The sequence below is a fragment of the Psammomys obesus genome, unplaced genomic scaffold (assembly GCF_907164565.1).
Source record: "Psammomys obesus unplaced genomic scaffold, mPsaObe1.curated_primary_1811, whole genome shotgun sequence".
NCBI lineage: Eukaryota > Metazoa > Chordata > Mammalia > Rodentia > Muridae > Psammomys > Psammomys obesus.
This window is the reverse complement of record NW_026593286.1, coordinates 34,778,438-34,798,680: the sequence shown is the minus strand read 5'-3', so window position 1 is coordinate 34,798,680 and position 20,243 is coordinate 34,778,438. Positions and strand designations below refer to the sequence as shown.

Sequence of the window (20,243 nt, the reverse complement as noted above, 5' to 3'; positions counted from 1 at the left end):
CACAGCATCAGAGGCCAAGATAGGAACCTGCCAGCCACTGAAGGCAGAGTGATGGGGAGCTGGCACATGCCTCTTTTGGTGAACAAAAGCTTGCCATTGCCACAACCACTTGTAGTTAGTTACCAGGTGACAAGCGAAGAAAAGAAAAAAGAGTAAGGCCAACCACAGTAAATGAGGCACTTGAGGTCTCTCTGGTTTCCTGCTGGAGAGTGGCTGTGAGCCTGGAATGGGGGCTGGTAGCCAGGGAGAAAGCACACACGGGGTTCCAAACACAGGGGACACCCAGAAAGCGTCCCATACAGAGAAGACAATGAACAAAATGACCGATGCTGTTGGAGCTGTCTGAGGAACGAACACGTGGAGAAGACGCGCGGAAGGAAGCATCACTCGTGGGACCATGGGTTGCTGGTGTGTAAGGTGGCCTCTCGGTCTCACACCCCAGCCTATAAAGGAGACTCAGTTATGTGAGGCGGCTTTTAAGTATGGACTTTTCAGATAGTGACGTAAAAATGACAGACAGATCGTTATAAAATAAAAAGAGGATCTTCTAAGGTAAACCCAGAGAGGGGTACAGGAAATGGCACTTCGATCAACCCTTAGGCCCAAATTTCAGCAAAGGCAACAAGCATGTATTTATGAGATCATCGGCCTCCAGAAACTGAACCCCAAATTTACCCACAGCTGTTTGGTTATCATGCATTTTTTTAAAATATAAATTGGAATATCTTATTTTGGGGTAGATCTTTTTGGCGCTCGCTTGCTTGCTTGTTTGTTTTTGCTTTTGGGTTGATGAGGGTGGGAACTTTGACTAAAGCAGTCTCTCTTGTAGTCCCAAGCCCAGGCTGACCTCAAACTCACTATGTCAAGGCTGCCTTTGACCTGCAGATCCTCCGGCCTCCTGAATGCCGGGGTTATAGGCATGGGCTGCCACTCCCTGAAACATTTTTCTTGGGGCCACAGCTGCTGCATGCGGTTCCATATAGCTGCCACCATTCTCTGATACCTTCTTCGTGTACCGGTCACTGTCTCCTGGACGCCACAGGCTTTCGAGCTGTCAACTGAGGCCGCACCTACCCAAAAGCCATGCAACTGGGAACCGACAAGCTGCCATACAAAGACAGGCTGAGGCACTTGTAATGCCGTAAACTGACACGCTGCCCTTCTGACAGCACACGTTGTGGTTTCCACGGCGACAAGTGAAGGATCCTGCTCTAGGGGAGCTTAAGGTACTGTACTTGTGGACTACTAAAACCAAGATTCCCCAGGCTAAGTAAGTTATAAGGTGTGTGAGTGTGTGTGTGTGTGTGGGGGGGGTAATCTGGAAAGTCCACAGAGCACAAGGCTGTCATCGGGCTGGGTCCCATCAAGGGGAAGTAGAAAGAGGGCCCGCCTCCGCAGAATAGCCCAGGCATGTAGCTGTCCTAACTTCCTAACAGCTCCGTCCTGTGTCAGCACTGTGAGACAGCATGCATCCACTCCTGGGGGTGGGGGAACCCCCTTGACCTAATCGCCCCTCCCAGACCATTGGAAATCCCCCCTCCCCACACCGCTTGCTGGAGGCCAAGGTTCCAACTTGGAAACCTTGGGAGGCTGCGGAGCCACACCCACATCCCCGCAGAAGCAGAGAGCTTCATGGAAGAGATCAAAGCAAGGGTTTTCAGAGAATGTGGAGCTGTCCCTGGAATGAAGAACCACTGACCCTGGCTGTGTCGTCCATGTCCTGGAGTCTGCCCTCCTCACTCGCCATGATTACACTCGGAGTGGGTGGGAACTCTCACATCCCGTCACACAGGAGAAACAGGCACGAGGAGCTGAGTTTCCCAGCCCAGGGTCACACAGCAGCCGGTGGGCAACAGAGCCACTGTCCAGGTGGTCCACTCACTGCAGCCTGTGTTCACAGCTGCTACTCGGCCACATCTCACGAATACACTCGCTACCAAGGCCATATGGGCTTCATGCAAATGTCGTTTAGGAACCCCAAAGTCTCTCGTACTAGCTCAAGGCTCAGCAAGCCAACTCTAGTTATCTTTCCCACCAAAAGTTTAACATATTTAAATAGCAGGTCTAGTTTTTAAGCCAGGTTTGTAAATATATCCCCCGTGAGCTTAAGTCATATGCATCTATTCCCCAAATTGTACTGGAAAAGTAAAGTTTCTCCAGTGGTGTATACGCATGTTAATGTTTGAAAAGCATTAGCTACAAGGTATAACTGTGAGGCTGTGACATGAGCCTCTAAGCAGCGTCCGCTCTGACGTAGCCTAGGCCGGGAACCACAAACACCACAGGCTTGCACTCATGTGTGGGTCGTGGCTTCACATTTTTACATTTCTGTGTTTACGTTCAAGTGAGTGTCAGTAGAGGCCAGGAAGTGAGATGGGAGGCATGAGGGGCGTGGAGGGGAGCTGGGTGGGGGTTGGGGGGAGCAAAACATGTGATATGAAAGCAAAGGTGAGAACAGTAGGAAAGATTAACAGGATGTGGAATAGGGGAGAGGCGGAAGCCAGCAGGAACTAAAAATTTATTTTTTAAGGCCATATTTTTGAAAAACCTATTCTTTCATAAGCTAACTAAAAACATAAAACTTTTAAGAAAAAAAAAAAAAAAACACCTGAGCAGCAGCATATGATATAGGTGGAGAAGGCTGTTCCCAGAAGTCATAAATGTTTAAATGAAAATCCCAGTGTGAGCTGCTGGATCTATCCTGAGTTGTTAGCCAGGAGGCCTCCAGATGATCCCAAAACAATGATGGTTAATGTCATTGCTCTCGGTCAAAACAAGACCATGAGACCCTGTTGCTGGAGGTGCCACGCTCCTGGGATTCAGATACAGATAAATCAAGCTGGAACTGAGGTGGAAGCTGTCCCCCTACCGGCTCGTGTTTTAGTGCCAGAGGTACTCTGCGAGTTATTACAAGGAGGTGGCCGTGAAGAAGATGCCAACTGTCTTACCCAGCTGTGGACCCTGAGTGCTGTAACACCCGGTGAACTGCCAGGCAAGGTGTGCCCGGTACCGCAAAAGGCAGGGTTTGTTCTGGTAATGTCAAACTGCTTTCTAACTGGATCCGAGGCCTGCTCCACAAGAAGGAATACTTCCCTGGTACGGCAGACCTGTGTCTGTGGAGGTCACAGGCCTGGGAGGTAAAAGGCTACTAATGCTATGCTGAAAGAGCACGAAGCCAACACCTTCTAAACGCCGCCACCTACATCTTAGACCAGTACTGCTCACAGCTGGGGCATAGAGGCTTCTTTTTGCAGTGGGTGATGGCTCATACGGAAGCTTACAAATATGGTCAAAATGCTGAAAATAAGTGGCCATTGACTGCTTAGTCCTAAACAGGATATGGCTAGCTCATTCCCCAAAGCCCAAAGCCTGGGAACACCATGGAAGGAGGAGGAGAAAGACGTAAGAGCCAAATGGATGTAGAGTGTGCTATGAAATGCTGTCTTCTGGGTATCGCATAGCCGTTTCTAACGTGAGCACGACTATCCACACAAGACTAGCAGAGAGTAAAAGGAAGGAGAAGAAGAGGAGGAAGAAGAAAAAGAGGAGGAGGGAATATTTAGAAAGAAGAGGAACATGAGCAGTAGGAGGAAATGAAAGAAGAATTGAAGGGGCTATGTGATCTTATTGTATACATATTATTAAGTTATCAAAAAATAATTCTAAGGAGTATCTATTACCAAAAATTTGAACATATGCAACTTTATTAAACTAGGCACTTGTAAACTTAAATAAACATACTGATATATCACATCATTGTTCAATAGCATGAACGTAAAGTACACATTTTAAAATATTTTAAGACACTGAGATAGACAATGAGTTTTCCCCCATGAGTCACATTATCCACATCCTAGGATACCTATTTTCCCCTCTACTACCTTAGATCAAAGAGCTTATCTCAGGTCTGGATCAACAAATGCCAGCCAGTGTCCTCTAACTATTTAAGACTACTCTCATCAAGAATAGTTCCTGACACTGAGGGTGAAGCTTACCACAATATACTGTGGCAAAGCCTCGTGGGAAATCTGTGACCAGGTCAAGCCTGTTCTTTCATGTCCTGGTGTGTGAACATCCTCTAATCACCTAACAGCATTAACTAGGATTGGTTGCTTCTGAGGGCTGGGCAGGTAGAAGAGCCTGGAAAAGCTGGTAATCACATGACAGCTCCAGGCTAAGATAGTCTTTAACAGGTGACTTAGTGCAAAGCATCCACTCTTCCCTTCACTTGGGTCTTCTTCCCCAAGACTGTCTCTCACCAGAGGCAGCATGCTAGGTCCAGCCAGCCCTCCTCACCCAGGACTCCAAGAGGCAGAATCTGAATTTGGCTACCTTCCCTACATAATTTAGAGACCTGAGATCTCTGCAAAAAAAAAAAAAAAAATGTTCATCTATAACCTTGAGTTGCCATGTCAGAACTTCTCTGTGGCTGCCCTGCAGAGAGAAGACCCAGGAAAGGCTGCGCTCAGGCTCACAGATCTGTGAGGAGAGAACCCCAAGATTATTTCAGCATTCTGTGTCACCACCCAGCTAAAGGTCTTTCTAAATAATCCCAGATGTCCTGAAATGGCAAAAGCTATCCCACTGTGGCCTGTCAGGATTCCTAACCCAGATAAGCATAATAGAGCAGCTGTTCCATGCTTGTTACACAGCAACCATCACAGTGTCTGAGACCCTGAAGTATTCTGGTTATTACCGAAGGACACATTGTGTTTACTGTTCAATGGCCTTATTTATTTTCTAACTCAGGGCAACTAGGCAGTCACTGATAGCCACCATATAGGGAACTCGGTCAACAAGAACATTTATTAAGCCCCACTCCCTTTCCCAATAAACAGCCAATCACTGTATTTGCAGAATAATAGTCACTTCATTGCTCCCTGAAAAGCAAGTTCTGTCTCCTCTCAGAAACAAACTGACCCTTGGTGTCACCTCCTCACTGCTACCCAGGCCAGGTGCCACACTTGGCAGCTAGCTCTTCCATGCCCTTCACACCTAACCTGTCATCCAGCCTTGACTGACCTATCTCCATATCTCCTGAGAAGGCGTGTATATCTCCTGCCACCCACAACACATACAAGAAATCCACAGGAACATGGTGCCGTGGCCCCTGCTACCACTCCACTCTAGAGGCCTTTGCTCATATCTTTACCCGACCTGAAGAATTTTCCAGTCTTCTCAAGAAGCCCGGTTTCTCGTGGCCAGTCTCAATTTAAACGTCACTGCCACTGCGGAGGCCTTTCCTGTCTCATAGTCAGTGTCATAGCTCACAGTCAGCTTCCTTCTCAGCAGGTCTTAGTTTAGAAGTACCAATTGACCCACCTTCTCTACCAGATCGCCACCTGTCTCCCCGCTCACTGCAGCTTCTGGAGTCAGAGACCATGTCCACACTCGGCACCAGCGCATCCCAGTCCCTAGCACGGTGCTTGCAAGCAGCGGCTGTATCTAGTGAATGAGTATTCTGACTTGCACATCGCACAGCAGTGGCCTATGGTACCTCCCACTCGCTCATCAGAGTGTCTGTTCTATCGCTCTCCAGTCTGACCGTGAGCCAGTCCTCAAAGTGTGGTCCCCAAAGAGCGGTGCTAGCAACTCCTAGAAACTTCCTAAAAGTGTGGACTCTTGGGTCCCTCCTGGTACATGCCAGATCAGAAACCCTGGGGTGACAGCCACCAGCCTGTGTTAATGTGTCCTCTAAGATTCTGTTGCACACTGAAAGTTCAAGATAGAAACAATGCCCGAGACTATTCTGGAGGTTTTGTGGGTTGCCCATCAGTTTGGAGAATGGTCGTAGGTTAGAAGTGACCAAGAAAATTTATAAAGAAGAGTTAGGAGTCTTGAAAAACACCTCGTTAAACTCATATCCGATGAACAGGAATCTTTGGTCCTTCATACAGTAACATGTTAAAAATCACTAAAGCATGAGGGAATATGTGGTCGAAGAGCCTTCCTACTTCCTCTGGCCGCTCAGCTACCTCGTCTCACTCCTTGGAAGGGAGACTCGCTCCAGACTCCGGGAAACACACTTGGAAATGCTGCCATGTGCATTTCCCCCAGGGGAAGCCTCAGCACTCTCGAAGCTCACTGTGCCCACAGCAGTGTTAATGCAATCACGCCAATACTGTCTGAGTCACCGTGGCAGCTGCCGTAAGCTTTCCGCATCTTCATCTCTTTTGACCTGAGGTTTGAAAATAAATGCTTACTATTAAGCATATCCACACACACGCCAGCAAAAAAAAAAAAAGAACTCTGGTCTTTGTGAAAGCCTGAAATGTTTATGAAAACAAATGGGGAAGAGTAGGGACTGGAGGGAATTGTGCGGTGAATGGCAGTTTCTAGCCGCTTCAAGGCTCCTGATCTGTATTTCTGTATCGGGGTGAGCAGCAGGGAAATCCCCTGTTCAGGCTGTTCCTCTAACAGAGCTGCAGAGAACCAATCCGCATCCAGGCCCCAGTTTAATAGAGTGGGTGGAGATTCCTGATGAGGAGGGCATACTGCAGGTGACCGAAGCATTACTGCCCACCCCCCCAACCAGCAACCTTGAGAAAGCTGAGCCAGCTTGGGAAGAGGAAGTTAAATATTCATACCAAACACCCAGTGTTTACTTAATCAGGGCTAATGATTGGCTTCTTAATGAAATTTTATAAGCTCAGTTGAACACAGAAAACATTTGCTTCTCTAAAAGCAAACAAGACTGTTTGCACTGTAAGCAGACATCTGGAACTCAGAGGCCCCGAAGCCTGCAGGAGGACACAGGCAGATCCGCGCCCAGCTTCCAGTGATGGCCAGCCAGAGCTGGGAGACTCGGGACCAGCAAGCTGGGAAGCTGCAGGACTTAATGCCACAGGCACTGGTCTAAGTCTGGGGCAGTTGTGCCAAACACAGAAGCTCATAGAGACACAGATGGCCAAAGATGCTAATGCTGAGTCCACGGCGAGTCCAGAATATCTACTTAGGGGGGTTTCAGGTGGAGCCTACTGTATCTACTTCAAATCTCAGGCAGTGTGCTCTTACTAAGATTATTCATTAAAACTCAACAAAATAAAACAAGAAATTCCTTAAGGCAGGAAGAGAAAGATGAATAGGTGAAGCATAATATTTTCTTTTTCTTTTTTTTTTTTTTACTGTGTGTGTATCACATGTGTTACTGTATATGTATAGTGTGTGTAATTCTGTGTGGGGGTGGGGGTGGAACGTGTTACTCTATGTGTGGTATGTATTACTCTATGTGTGTCACTGTGTCCATGTTACTCTGCACGTGTGCATTATTCAGTATGTATATATGGTATGTTTCTCTGTGTGTGCGTGTGCACATGTGTGTGTGTGCGCGTGGTGTAGTATGTATGGAAGTCAGAAGTCCACTTTCAGGAGTAGGTTCTCTCCCTCCACTGTGGGTTCTGAGGGTTGAACCCCAAACGTCAGACCTGCTGCCCGTTCATTGCTTCCACCCACTGAGCCGTGTCACATATGTGAGGTAACAGCTTGGGGAGCCGGTTCTCTCCTTCCACCGTGCAGCTCCCAGGGATTGGAAACATCAAGCTTGGTGACAGGTGCCTTTATCACTGAGCCATCTCGCCATCACTGAGCCACTCTATAGACTGAACATGTGCCCTTGTGCACACCGGGAGAGACCTCAGAGGTTGGCTATGTGCTTCGGGTAATGACTGTGTAACCCTTGGAGGCTGACTGACAGTAACAGAGGCACCAGGAGGGAGGGGCTGTGCATGTGGGGGGGCAAGGGCTATGTGGGTGCTCTCACTATCTTCTACTTAATCTTCCTGTGAACCTAGAACTGCTCTAAAGACCAAGCCTATTTGCCGGGAGCCAAAGCTATCTACGGAAGCCAAAGCCAAAGCTATCTAGTGAAGACTAAGCTATCTACTGAAGCCTAAGTCAATTAGTAAGTCAAAGCTATCTAGTGGAGACAAAAGGTGTTTGCTAGGCCAAAGCCAAATAGTGAGCAAAGGTCATTTAGTGGAGACCTAAAGCTATTTAGTGAAAGTTATCTAGGACCCTAACTCATGGGTGAGAGACTGTGAGGACATCCGTTTGTTAGAGCATCCGTGAGAAAACATCCCTAAGTTATCGTGCAGGCACCCTATTTATCACATGGAAGCACTCTTCCTGTCTCCTGCAGCAGCTAATTATTTTCCCCCCTTTCCTGCCTTCTCCCTATATAAGTTGGGTAAAAATTTCTAATAAATGAAGCCTTGATCAGACAAACAGACTTGGCTTTCATTTCTTACGTCTCTTGTCCCTACCCCCCCTTCTTTCCAATCTCTCCACCTTAGGAACCCCGTTGAAGCCCCGCAGGCCGGGGCACCTATTTTTTAAATATTCAGTAAAATGAATTTTCCAATGGCATCTTAGCCATATTTAGTATAAATAAGACAAAGGTGGTGGGAAGGCTCTCAAGCTCTCCAGTCATCCCCACACCCTCATCGGACACTGTCCTGACAGCAGCGGCCACTGGTCTCAGAGTCCTGGCCACACAGGGGAGGTATTCTCCCAGAACACAGCCACTTCTACTGTTGTGCTGAGACTTTGCATCCTGTAATCCAGGAGGGCAGGGCGCCTGCCCTGTAGAGGCCCAGACAAGCAAGGGACATGGCAGACGCCCCCTTAGCATCTGCAGATTAAACAGACATGAAAAGGCCATCGTTGGGTAGTTTGTCTGGTTTTAAATACTTAAGTTTAATAAGGGAATAACACTCATCAAACAATATTTACATGAAAAAGAACAGTTTTTAAGTTGGTGTAAGACTGTCCTTAGAAACAAGATATTCACACCACAGCCCCCAAATGGATTTCTACATACAAAATGCAAAACAGGGTCAATGATGCTATCTTTCTAGAAAGTATCACATTTAGCCAAGGTCTTCTGAGTGATCATTCCAAATGATGGGTAATAGAATCTCCCTTAGCATCTCCTATTATACCTATATTCATACCTACAAAACATACAAGGCACTTGCTAACTGAAATCTGCCCTCTGGTAAGTATTCTTTTCCTGGGGAGACATGACACAGAGCTTGAGTGTGGGTTGACATGGGGGTGAAATCTATACAATTGTATTATTACAAAGTAAATATGGCAAAATGCTGATGTTTAATGTTGGCGGTGTGTTCAGAATTGCTCACTGAATGTTTGACATTGTGGCGGCTACTCTTGGTTGTCAACTTAGCTACATCTAGAATTAACTAAAATCCAAGTGGCTGGGTACACCCACGAGGTCTTTTTCTTGGCTGGATCATCTGCCATGGGTAGACCTTATCCTAAATCCAGATCTCCTGAGCTGGGAGGATCCACCTTACACCTGAGCCATGCTCCTGGTGGCAGCCGACATAAAAACATAGAAGAAGGAGGCTTGTTCTTTGCCAGCTCGCCCTCTTGCTCACTGGCAAGTCCATTCCTTCACTGGCATGAGAGGCTTCTTCTTTGGGATTCTGATATACACTGAAGACCAGCTGAGACATCCAGCCTTGTGGACTGGATTCTTGGCCCTCCCATTGGTGGGCAGCCATTTTTGGACTCGCTGGACCACAGCCTTTAAGCCACTCTAATGTATCCCATGGATCAGCCAGGCTAAAATCCCATATATATTCATTCTATCAGTTCTCCTCTCAAGAACCCAGGTATAGACATCTGAGGCTGAAAAGATGCCGACTGCTCTTACAGAAGACCCAGGTTCAGTTCCCATTGCCACATGGTGGCTCGCAACCATCTGCAACTACAGTGCCCTCTTATGACCCCCAGAGGCACAGGCATGCACATGGCATGTGTGTCCACATATGGGCAGAACACGCAGACACAGAAAAATATGTATTTCTAAAAGAACTGATTCTTAGAAAGACCCTGGCATCAGTGACTGCAAGATTAGGAGGCGGGGCTTCAGACATCCCCGTGCCAGGTGGAACGTGTGGAGCCCAGATCTCCTAAGAAACCCTGAGCCACACACAAGACACCCAGCCATTGGTTGCTCATGCTCACTTGCCATCAGCCTGCTGCCTACCTCTCTGTGTATCTTTGCTTCCCAAATAAAACACTTGCCTGGTCCAACACTGAAAACTACTTGAAAAGGCCAAGGCCAAAGACGACAGTCACAGCTTAGCATGTGCATTTCAAGGCAGGGGAAAGTCATCTGCACAGTATCGGTGAGGACACGGGTGTGAGCCAACACGAAGCTTTGTGACAAAAGGCAGGCCCACGAGCTAGAGGGAAATGTGTGCCTGAACCGCTGAGATCAAGAGCAGGCCACCATTCCAGACACACTACAATGTCACTCTGCTGCCTTGGAAAGAAAGGAACATAGACCTTAGTAGCAATGTATTTTCACATGCTTGATAAAGCAGAGAAAAGATAGCCAGTCCCCTCAGATCTTTTCAGACGGAGTGATTAATTGAGAACATATACAAGGAAGCATGTAGGCGATTAGTGCTAATGTCTTATCTATAACAGGCACTTACTAACTACGTAATGAATACATGAATATGTGAGGTTACCCCATAATACAAAGCCAAGTCCAGTCACAATGGTGGGCTTTCACATACTATGGCAGAATGTTGGTTTGCACCAACATTTTTCTCTCTATCATTAAAAAAATCCTAACTTTTGGCTGAGCATCTGACCATGTGATAAGGGTCTGGAAAACATACCTCCACTTGTCCTTTAAAGAGAAAGAGCATGCCTTTCTTTCACCTGCCTCCTTCACAACAGCTAGAACTTACATGTGCTGGCTGGTGTTCTAGTAAGATGGAAAATGCTTGTTGATAACGATGACGGCTAAGAAAGAAACATGGTCTGGACATGACACAAGAGACTTCTGTGCTATTCCAGGACAGTCTCTCTCAGGACATGCTTCACATGGGAAACAAACTCATTACTAAATTCTATTAATTTTTCTGTAACTAAAATGTACTATTTTAAATAATCATAGCTGCTACCTTGTCCACAAACATCATCTCTTTTCCCTGACCCTAACTCTAGGAAGCACTTGTTATTGATCCCTGTTTATAGACCAGAGGCCAATGGAAGAAAATTGGCTTGCTCAAGGACATGCAGAGCTCAACACTCCTGCCTCTGTCCCAAGCCCAGGGTCTTTTCTCTATATCTAGAGTTGCATTTTGGTGTGACTGATAGGACTATTTACCAACTGATATAATTACTTACCAATAAATAAAACATGTCAGTATATCCCTCTCCCTCTTGGTTTCAAGAAGTGAGCAGCTCTCTTTTGCTATACCTTCTTCCATGATGCCTAGAGGCAACGGAACAGCTGACCCTCCAAAACCGTGAGGTTGTTTTTCTCAGCAACAGAGGTTAGCTAACATGCTGTGCATTTTCAGGAGGAAAACTAACAGAGAAGAAGACAGCCTGTGTCGAAGTCACAAAGATTCCAGCAAATACAAATTCTATCCTAAATACTTCTTTAAACAGGAATCTAGCAGCCAAGTTATTTTAACTGGCTGAGCAACAACCTGGCAATAAATATATTACTACCCACTAGGCCTCTTTTCTGATTAAATAAAATATGCTCAGCATTTTCTTGGGTTTGTTTTTTAGTTAGTACTCAAAGCTATAATAATAATGTATCTATAAAACAAGAGTTGGAAGGCAAAACTTTGGATGTCAGCACTTCATACTCATTCAACATCAGACACTTACTAAGCAGCATTACTGGAGTACCCCGTTGCTACAAATATACCTTTGGCCTTTTAATATAATCCTGTTCTTCAAGGATGACCTGAGTGTGTGGTTAGCGCTGCCAAAATCAGTGTGAAAATGAGTTGTCATTGTTTCACAAAACTGAAATCTCTTTCAGTATATTCTCACTGTGGAAGACATCTGTCAATGGGCAGTCTTGGATTAGGGAAGGGCCCGCATAGTCCTACCCCTTCCTGCTAAGCTACTGACTACCATTAGATTCTGGGGAAAGGCAGACATTGCCTTCCATTGTATATCCACTGACGAGCCCATCACACTCCAATGGATAGTACCAATACATGATCACACAGGCGCCCCTAGTTAAACTCTGTGGGTCAAAAGGAAACAACAAACATGAATGTGAGAAAGAGACTTGTAGGGAGATAACAGGGGTAGGAGGAAGGGAAGAGGAGAGAGAGTGAGTGTAATCAGAGGAGAGAGAGAGAAACTGTCAAAAAATAAATTTAATAAAAGATTTTAAAAATCAAGAAATTACAAAATAAACAAGCACAAAAGAGAGAATATATCATACATCTAGAAAACAAGAAGTATCAGAAAATGTTTACTTTTTGCCCTAAACAAAATTAATTCTTTTCACATCATTCACAACATACAATGATATTCATGTCCTGAAGTTTAAAAAAAAAAAACCTACTAGACTCTATGATATTTCCATTTATACTCTCACCCATACCCAATTACAGCCTTCACTATCAATGGGGTTCTCCCTGAAGTTCTTCCCCAATAGCGGACACTGTTCTATTCTGGAAAAGGTGGTCCAGAACAGCAGGAGCTCCCGCCACCACTCTGGCCCAGGAGAAGAGTCCTCGTGTGATAAAAGAGAACAACACTCTGCAGCCTGGCTGTGGGCCTCAAGTGCTGTGCCCTGGAACACAATCTGTGCTCCTGCAACCTACGTATTCACACAGTGACTTAAAAATCATGCCTTCATACTAAAGATGAGCAAATGCAGGTCATGTTTGTGGCTGTGTGCATGTGCGCTGACATAGGCTTATTTGTTTTACGATGTATAAGCATAAACCAGTCAGTACAACAACTTTTTCTTTCCAGATAGAGAGATGGTTCTATCGTAAATGCTGTGCACACTGAAGAGCACAGACATCGCTGTCCCCAGATCACCAGCACTCAGTATGAAGGCTACAGCAACCACACTGAATACTCAGTGTCCGGGGGAGCCCTAAGGCCCAACTAACCACTGCTAACTGTCATCCACAAACAGCCCCAGGCTGGGTCTGGCCCACATGCGTGTCTTCTTTGGCATGAACAATGTTGGAACCAACATTTAACACCTTAGAAGTTTCTTGTATTTTTCTTAAAATCTTTTGAAAGTCCAGCTATACGACACCCGATCATTGCATGGCACTCAAAAGGGCTCAGTAACTCGTCCCCCTCGCTGATGATGCCCTCATCACGGATGCAGCTTCGTGGGCCACCCCTGCCTGCAGCTTCCTCATTCCTGCAGTTTCTCATTTAGTCTAATTTGTAGGGTGTCCATGACACTACAGCACAACATCTGACCTTTTCCCTTACTAAAAATAGGAAGAGAAAGTATGATATATCTATAAGCGAGAAAAGCCACAAGCACAGCAAGCTAGACTACAGAGTTATAGAATCTGTGTTCCAATGTTTGGGGGACAATGTGGGAGAGTCAGGCTGAGAAAACATTAAAGAATGTGGCAAAGTGATCATTCCAAATTCCTGGAGTAGAGACACACTTAGCCCTCAAAAAGTGAATCTATCATTTAATTCATTTTGTTATTTTATGTTTACGTGCTTTCTCTACATGTGTGTCAGTGGAAATGCATGTTCCTGATACCAGTGGATGCCAGAAGAGACCCCCACGCACCCAGTTACAGACGGTTGTGAGCTACCACGTGGATGCTGGGACTCGAACCTGTGTCCTCCAGAAGAGCAGACAGTGCTCTTTAACTGCCAAGCCATTTCTCCAGACTGCTCATGAGCAGATTTAAAAAATACATTCTATTTTTTAAAGAACTAGTAATCTACTCCAACAAACACCAGATTAATCACAAGCTCACTACTGCTCATTCGTCTTGTGCTTTAAAAAGCCCCATGCTTTTAAAATATCGGTTTCCTTTTCTCATTTGCGTCTTGAGATTAACAATCCTTCACCACCTAAATTATTTTCTGTCATCAGAAACTGTAGCATTAGCCTCTACGCTCGGCCCTTCTCCTGCACAGCAGACAGCCTTGACGCCCAGCTTGCATGGCATGATCCTGAAGCCGCACTTCCGAGAGGATTGGCAGGCACGAAAGGACACTTGGTTCAACCAGCCGGCACCCAAGATCCAGAGACGCAAGGTCTGGCAGGCCAAAGTGCACTGCATTGCCCCTCATCCCACGCCCAGCCCCATCAGGCCCACAGTGAGGTGCTCTACAGTTAAATACCCACACCAAGGTCCAAGCTGGCAGGGGCTTCAGCGTGGAAGAACTCTGGGTTCCTGGTTTCCATAAGAAAATGGCTCACACCATCGGCATCTCTGTGGCCCCAAGGAGGCAAAACACATCCACTGAGTCACCGGAGCCCTGAAGGAGAACAGCTCCAAGCTCATACCTCTCCCTAGGAAGCCCTCTGCTACAAAGAAGAGAGATAGCTCTGCTGAAGAGCTTAACTTGCCCACCCAGCTAACAGGGCATGTGATGCCACCTGGAATGCCTACAAAAAGGAGAAAACCAGAGTCATCACAGAAGGGAAGACCTTCACACTTTTGCCAGCCTTTGAATGGCCCGGGCCAATGCCCAGCTTTTTGGCATCAGAGCAAAAAGGGCAGAGGGAGCTGCAGAGAAAGATGTTGAAAAGAAAAAGTAATGAATTGTTGAAACGTTACAACAAATTTTCCATAAAGAAAAAAAAAACTTAGCATTCACGGCTTCTTCTCTTTTGCTTGCTGTAAGTTCTTTGCCTTTAACTTAAGGTGTTTTCTGTCACAATCATAATGAGCCCCTCCTATCACAGAACGGAGGAGGTAAGCAAAATGCATAAGTACATTTGGGTCAAACTCTATTGCAAATAATAAATATTACATGAATGACAAAATTGTTTTTGTATAAAATAGATACACTAAAAAACAACTTGGGGACAATCGACGGTTTGAGACCATTAATTATTGTTACCTGAGTATTAAATGCTATTGGAGAGTCTTTCCTTATTTTATCTGATATGATGATGAGCATGTGCACAAGCAGCTGCATCTGTGTGTGGATGCAGTGTGGATGTGTCTCTGGTCGTGGCTCTTTTTAATGGGAAATAAACGCCTCCGCTTCGCCATCACTCAGGACTCAGCCGTCTTTGAAGTACAGTCTTCTTTCTCAGTTGGAAGACAAGGTTCTCTAAATTTACTTCAGGCTGGGAAGGAAGTTACAATTTATGTGCTGGCTCCAACCTAACAGTATCTCTAAACACTAAAACAGGAAGAAGATAAAACAGTGCCGTGAATTATTACTGTTAGCAAGGGCACAATGCAGAAGGCACAACGCAGGGGGCGGGGCTATCTGTGCCACCACCGGTGGTCGCCTTTGGAGGCTCTGTCTATTGGCCCTTCAGCAATCTCATCTGTGGAGACAACTCATTACTTCTTTGGACAGCCCTGAATACTATTTCTTATCTTTGGGGCCGAGATAGCTTATAACAGCCTGCTGTAAGGACGAGTCTACTTCCAGTTTAATGTGACGGTGGTCACGTGAGCTGAGCTGTGTGGAGCAGCCTCCTGCCCTAAGCCTAGAGTCTCACAGTTTTCCTCAAACACTTCCTCCCCATCCTCGCCACCCACCGTGGACATTTGTCTCTGGCCTTCTCGCTGTGTACCCCAGTCAGACCACCCTCCCGGCGTAGGGTTGCTGTAACGTGACCCTAAAGTATGTCATTATTGGCCTCCATGTCTGATTTCAGACTCTGAAGTCTGGGTTCCTGAAGCTGTAGGTTGAGATGCAGTTCTCTACCTTGGGTTGGGCCTGGTTATCCCAGTGGGAGTTTCCAAAAGGCCCCCGGTGATCTCCCACGCCTGGCTCTGTTTACGTGGCTATGGCAGAGGCTACAACAGTCACCGCACATTTCTGGGCTCCGATACACTGCTCCTGACAGAAGCAACAGAAGGACCCACGGCCGCCGTCCCGACACCTCACAGGTTCCTCAGATCAATCTACGAGCTCTCGGCCTTCCAAAGAGCTGAGCCCTGGGGACACTCACTCGGCCAGCTGCTTTCTCTGGCTCAGTGATCCGTCCTCTTTGGGAGAACACAGGCCACAGCAGGTGGCTCAGCATCAGAAACTGGTGAGGCTGACTCATTCCCCGTGTGCTGCAGGGGCTCCCTGGGTGGCCGAACAGTTGAGGAGGGAGGAGAGCACAGCCAGGTCACCAAGCACATCGTTCCTTGGACCTGTGATGTGGGCACAATGAGCTGACTCAAGAAGAAGTCTACAGTGGCGAGGAGCGCGGAAATGGCTATGGGAGTTGAGAGAAATAGGCCTTTTCTGGGACGGGGGGTGGTGATAAAGACATCAGAGAAAAAAGAAACAATTAGATTAACTTAGTGGAGATATTAGTGGGAAAAGAAGGGCAGATGAGGGTGAAACATAGAGACGTCAAAGAGGGAGGAGAAAATAATACAATCAGGTAATTCGATACAGATGAAGCATAGGGCGCATGAGTACTAGGGATGGGAAATCAAGCTTGGAGAAGCACGGAGAGGCCACCCTGAATGGCATTGCTTTCTCTACCAGGATCAGCTAACCAAAGAGTGGTTTGCAGCGACGAACTCATGGCCCATGTAAAGAAATAAAAAGCAAAGGGAACGTGTCAGAAAAGAGCAGGTGCTGGGCGAGTGCACCAAGGGGGAAGCACGCGCCTGGGAACCGGCCCTCAGCATAATGAACAGGTGGGTCAGAGAGGAAAGCAGGGTGGGAAGGGAGGACGACCAGGATTACCTTCCCGGACACAGTGGCCCCCCCCATACACTCCCTTCCTTCGAATTTGTCGTTCCCCTGCCTCCTAAACACGGGTCCCCTCAGAGTCCCGTCCCGGGGTATCTTGCCTCTGTCACACCCTTTGTCAACAGCACTTCCTCTGGACCTCGGCTTCTTACGCTACGGGTCATGGCCGAACTGAATGTGGGGCCATGAAAAAATACTGGTCACTTTGACAAGCGCCTGAGCATGACATGGTCACATTCCAGCTCAAAACCAAACACGGAAGGGGCCCGAGGTGTTTCCAGCCAGCTTGTCCATGCTGTGCCTCAGGGTGTGTTGTGGCAAACACAAGACGCTCATGCTGCCCTGTGAGTGCCATCACGCCACACACCAACAAATTCTGCGTGCAGCACTCGGCTTAGTCGAGACTACTGTGTGCTACAAACAGCATTTTTACTGCACAAAGTTTTTGTTCACTTAGAAATATCGTGATTTCATTGTGGAAGGTAAAAAAATGTATTATCTCCTTACTATGTATATGTATGTACTATATACATGCATTCCTTAGCATGTATATATGAAATTAGTGCATCTCTGAGTTTCATCGTGTTTGAATAATTTATTTTGAAAATTGTTATTTGAAGAGCCTGGGAGATGGCTTAGCTGGTAAATATTACTGGCCTTGCAAGCCTGAGGACCTGAGTCCAGTCACAAGAACCCAGGTAAAAGAGCCAGCTGTGAACACCTGCACACAAACCCACGAGCGCACACACAACTGCACACACAAAAGTGTTACTTGAACTGGTAGCTTGGTTTCATAAAAGAAATTGTTCGATGAATTTGAATTATGATGGCGCTTCCAACGATTGTTTGAAAAGGTCTTAAACATACACATGCCACTTTATTCTCTGCACTTATACACTATAAAACCTGAGGCGGGGAAAGATGCTCTACACCCTGCAGCATCAAGTGTTCAGCCGGGATTCAGCAGTTTGGGCGGAATGTTTAAAGTCCATCAAGAGGCTGGAGCGATGGCTTAGAGGTTAAAGCATGCACTGCCCATCAGCCAGCCTGAGTTTCATTCCTAGCAGCCACCCTGGTTGGCTCACAGCCACCGGCAGACACAGCTGCAGAAGAATCCAACGCCTCTGGCCTCTGTGGGCACCCGAGCTCGCATGGACCTACCGACACAGATAGGCAGCCCTGCCCAAAATGTGCCACACCTAAGGGACTCAGGCCTCACTTAGAGATCAGTCAGTCCTCCATTGATCCTCTCCTTCTACCACACATCCAGCACAAACCTAGGGCGAATCCTTCTCTAGTCTTCCTGAGTCTCACAGTGCGTGGCTTAGAGTAAACCACAGAAAAATTTCTCGTTTCTTGACTTCACTTTGTGAACTCGGTGATGGAGCTGTCTTGCCACGGTTGTGTCCTAGCACTGAGCACAGAGTTGTGGCTCTGTAAATAACCGAAGCATGAACAGCATGCCCCGAAGATAAGTTAGTGGAATCCCTTCAGCTCCCCGGGGGACTGGAAGACCAAAGCTGACGGTGCCGACTTTTCAGCGGGGCAGCCCCGCAGTGAGAAGCCACCCTCCCTGGAGTTAGGTGTGGCTATATGACAGTCTGCGAAACCGAGGGTGAGCGCAAGTGACATACGTACCCCCACGCTGGCCCATGAAAACCTTCCCACGCTTTCCCTCTAGACTTCTTGTTCCTTTCTTCAGCCAGTCTACAGAGGACCATACAGTGACCCTAAAAACCACACATTCATACCTGGGACCCTGAGTAAAATGGGGACACTCTTCTCATTTGTTGCTGAGGGAGCTCTGGATTTCAAATATTCATCAGAATTCTAGGTGTTACAGAGCTAAACCTATGTAACTCAGTGACATAACTGGTCACAATTCCAGTAATTTGTACCAATCAGCAGTGGCTTGTCACTCTTCCAAAATGAAACAGAGGCCGTTCAAAGGTTAGTACAGTTTCCTGAGGGGTAGCTGACTGAAAGTTCTGTTTGTTTGTGACCATTAGGAAAAGGTAGTAATCTTGCTAAGGGCTTGCCAGGGCTTGGCCCACAGCCACCAAACAGTCTGGGCAAATTGCTGTGATATCAAAGCTCTTGACAGTGAACTTGCTTCATGGCCTCCTGGTCACACCCGACAGGCCCTGGACCAATGCCCAGCTGCCTCTGCAAGTCCTCTATCCCTGACTTCATCCTGGCTTACCTTGCAAAAAGACGCATCTCAAAACATTGCCCTGTTGTTTTCCCTGCCAGCTGGGGTGAAGCTGCCAAAAAGCTTTTCGAAGAGCCATGCCGGTCTGCACTGCCTCAGAACAAAGGCTGCTCCAAAGGAGCTGGAAGGGAGCCGTCAGCAGACCTGATAGAGACGCCACCCCAGAGCTGGGTTAGCACCCTGGGGAGGAGATCTGCTTACACGGAAGATGGCCTTGGCTCTCCCTGTCTTTTCTGCTGAACACTGAACTTTAAAGAGGACTCATCTCCCTAAGGGACCTGAGTATTTTGATAATCAGATTGTGGTGAGTGAATCAAGCAGCATGTCCTGCCCCTAAATTGCTTGTTCGCCCTAATAATCGTCCTAACTATCAAAAGGGTCAGTTCTCGACTAATAGGTTTTCCCTTTGTTTGGTGCAGGTGACTGAGCTGTTTGGAAACTTCCCAGATACAGTATGTGTTAATCTCTTGATGGATGTGAAATAGGCCTTTTGGGGAATTCAGTGAAATAGAGTGACCCTTTTCTCAGAAAAAGATGTAAGATGTTCAAGCACACACGTGCTTTAGACAACTTCAAGAAGGGCATAATGGCTGCTGAGTTCAACGGTTCATCCCAGGGTCATGGACTCCCTGGAACAAGAAGCAGCAGACTTTTCCTATAAAGGCCAGAGCATGAGTGGGTCTGGCTCTATCCGGCCCCTAGGCTCAGCAAGTGCGGTGTGAAAGCAGCACAGACAATACAACATTCAAGATGGATGGCCACGTGCCAACAAAGCTGTCTGTGGACACTTCCTATCAACCCGCTCATGTTAAAAAAGAATTGGTATGCTCCTCCTCTTTATTCAGTCATTGAAAAAAAAGAAAGAAAAGCTCTCATATCTGGTGGCCCCACAGGCACAGGTGGCCAAACTTCACCAGAGAGCCAAGGTGTAGCACATCAGGAAAGAAAAAGGTTACCCCCTCACTTTCACTGACTTACTAGGAGCCTGCAGCCTCTCCTTGTGGACACAGGCAGCAAACCACAGGAGCAGCGGCACCCTTTCTGACGATGTCACCAGGAGAACTCACAGGCATGCTCACACAGGCGCTAGGTGTTGGCCACTCCTCACACCTGGCTCACAGCCAGGTCTGTCGCTGTATCTTAGGAAGTATATAGTCGGGATATTAAGTATTTTCTTTTCTTCTAGTTTCAACTCAGTCACAGTTTTTGTTCTTTCTCTGGTGGTACAGTGATTGACTGTGATTGACAGGGAAAGTAGAAAACCCTAAGTGAAACTCCACAACTTTAGAATGTTCATTCTAACCATATAAACTTTATATGCACAGAGGCATATAAAGTTTTGGACCAGGGAAGCGCT

At 46.8% G+C, this 20,243-nt stretch overlaps 1 protein-coding gene and 1 pseudogene across 2 annotated transcripts in view; one reads left to right on the top strand and one right to left on the bottom strand.

Annotated features, from left to right (window-relative positions):
• The window catches only part of Ankrd44 (ankyrin repeat domain 44), a 267,140-nt gene that overhangs the window by 154,783 nt on the left and 92,114 nt on the right, over positions 1 to 20,243 (bottom strand). The window lies entirely within an intron of this gene.
• On the top strand, positions 2,746 to 14,554 carry LOC129683624 (60S ribosomal protein L13-like; annotated as a pseudogene).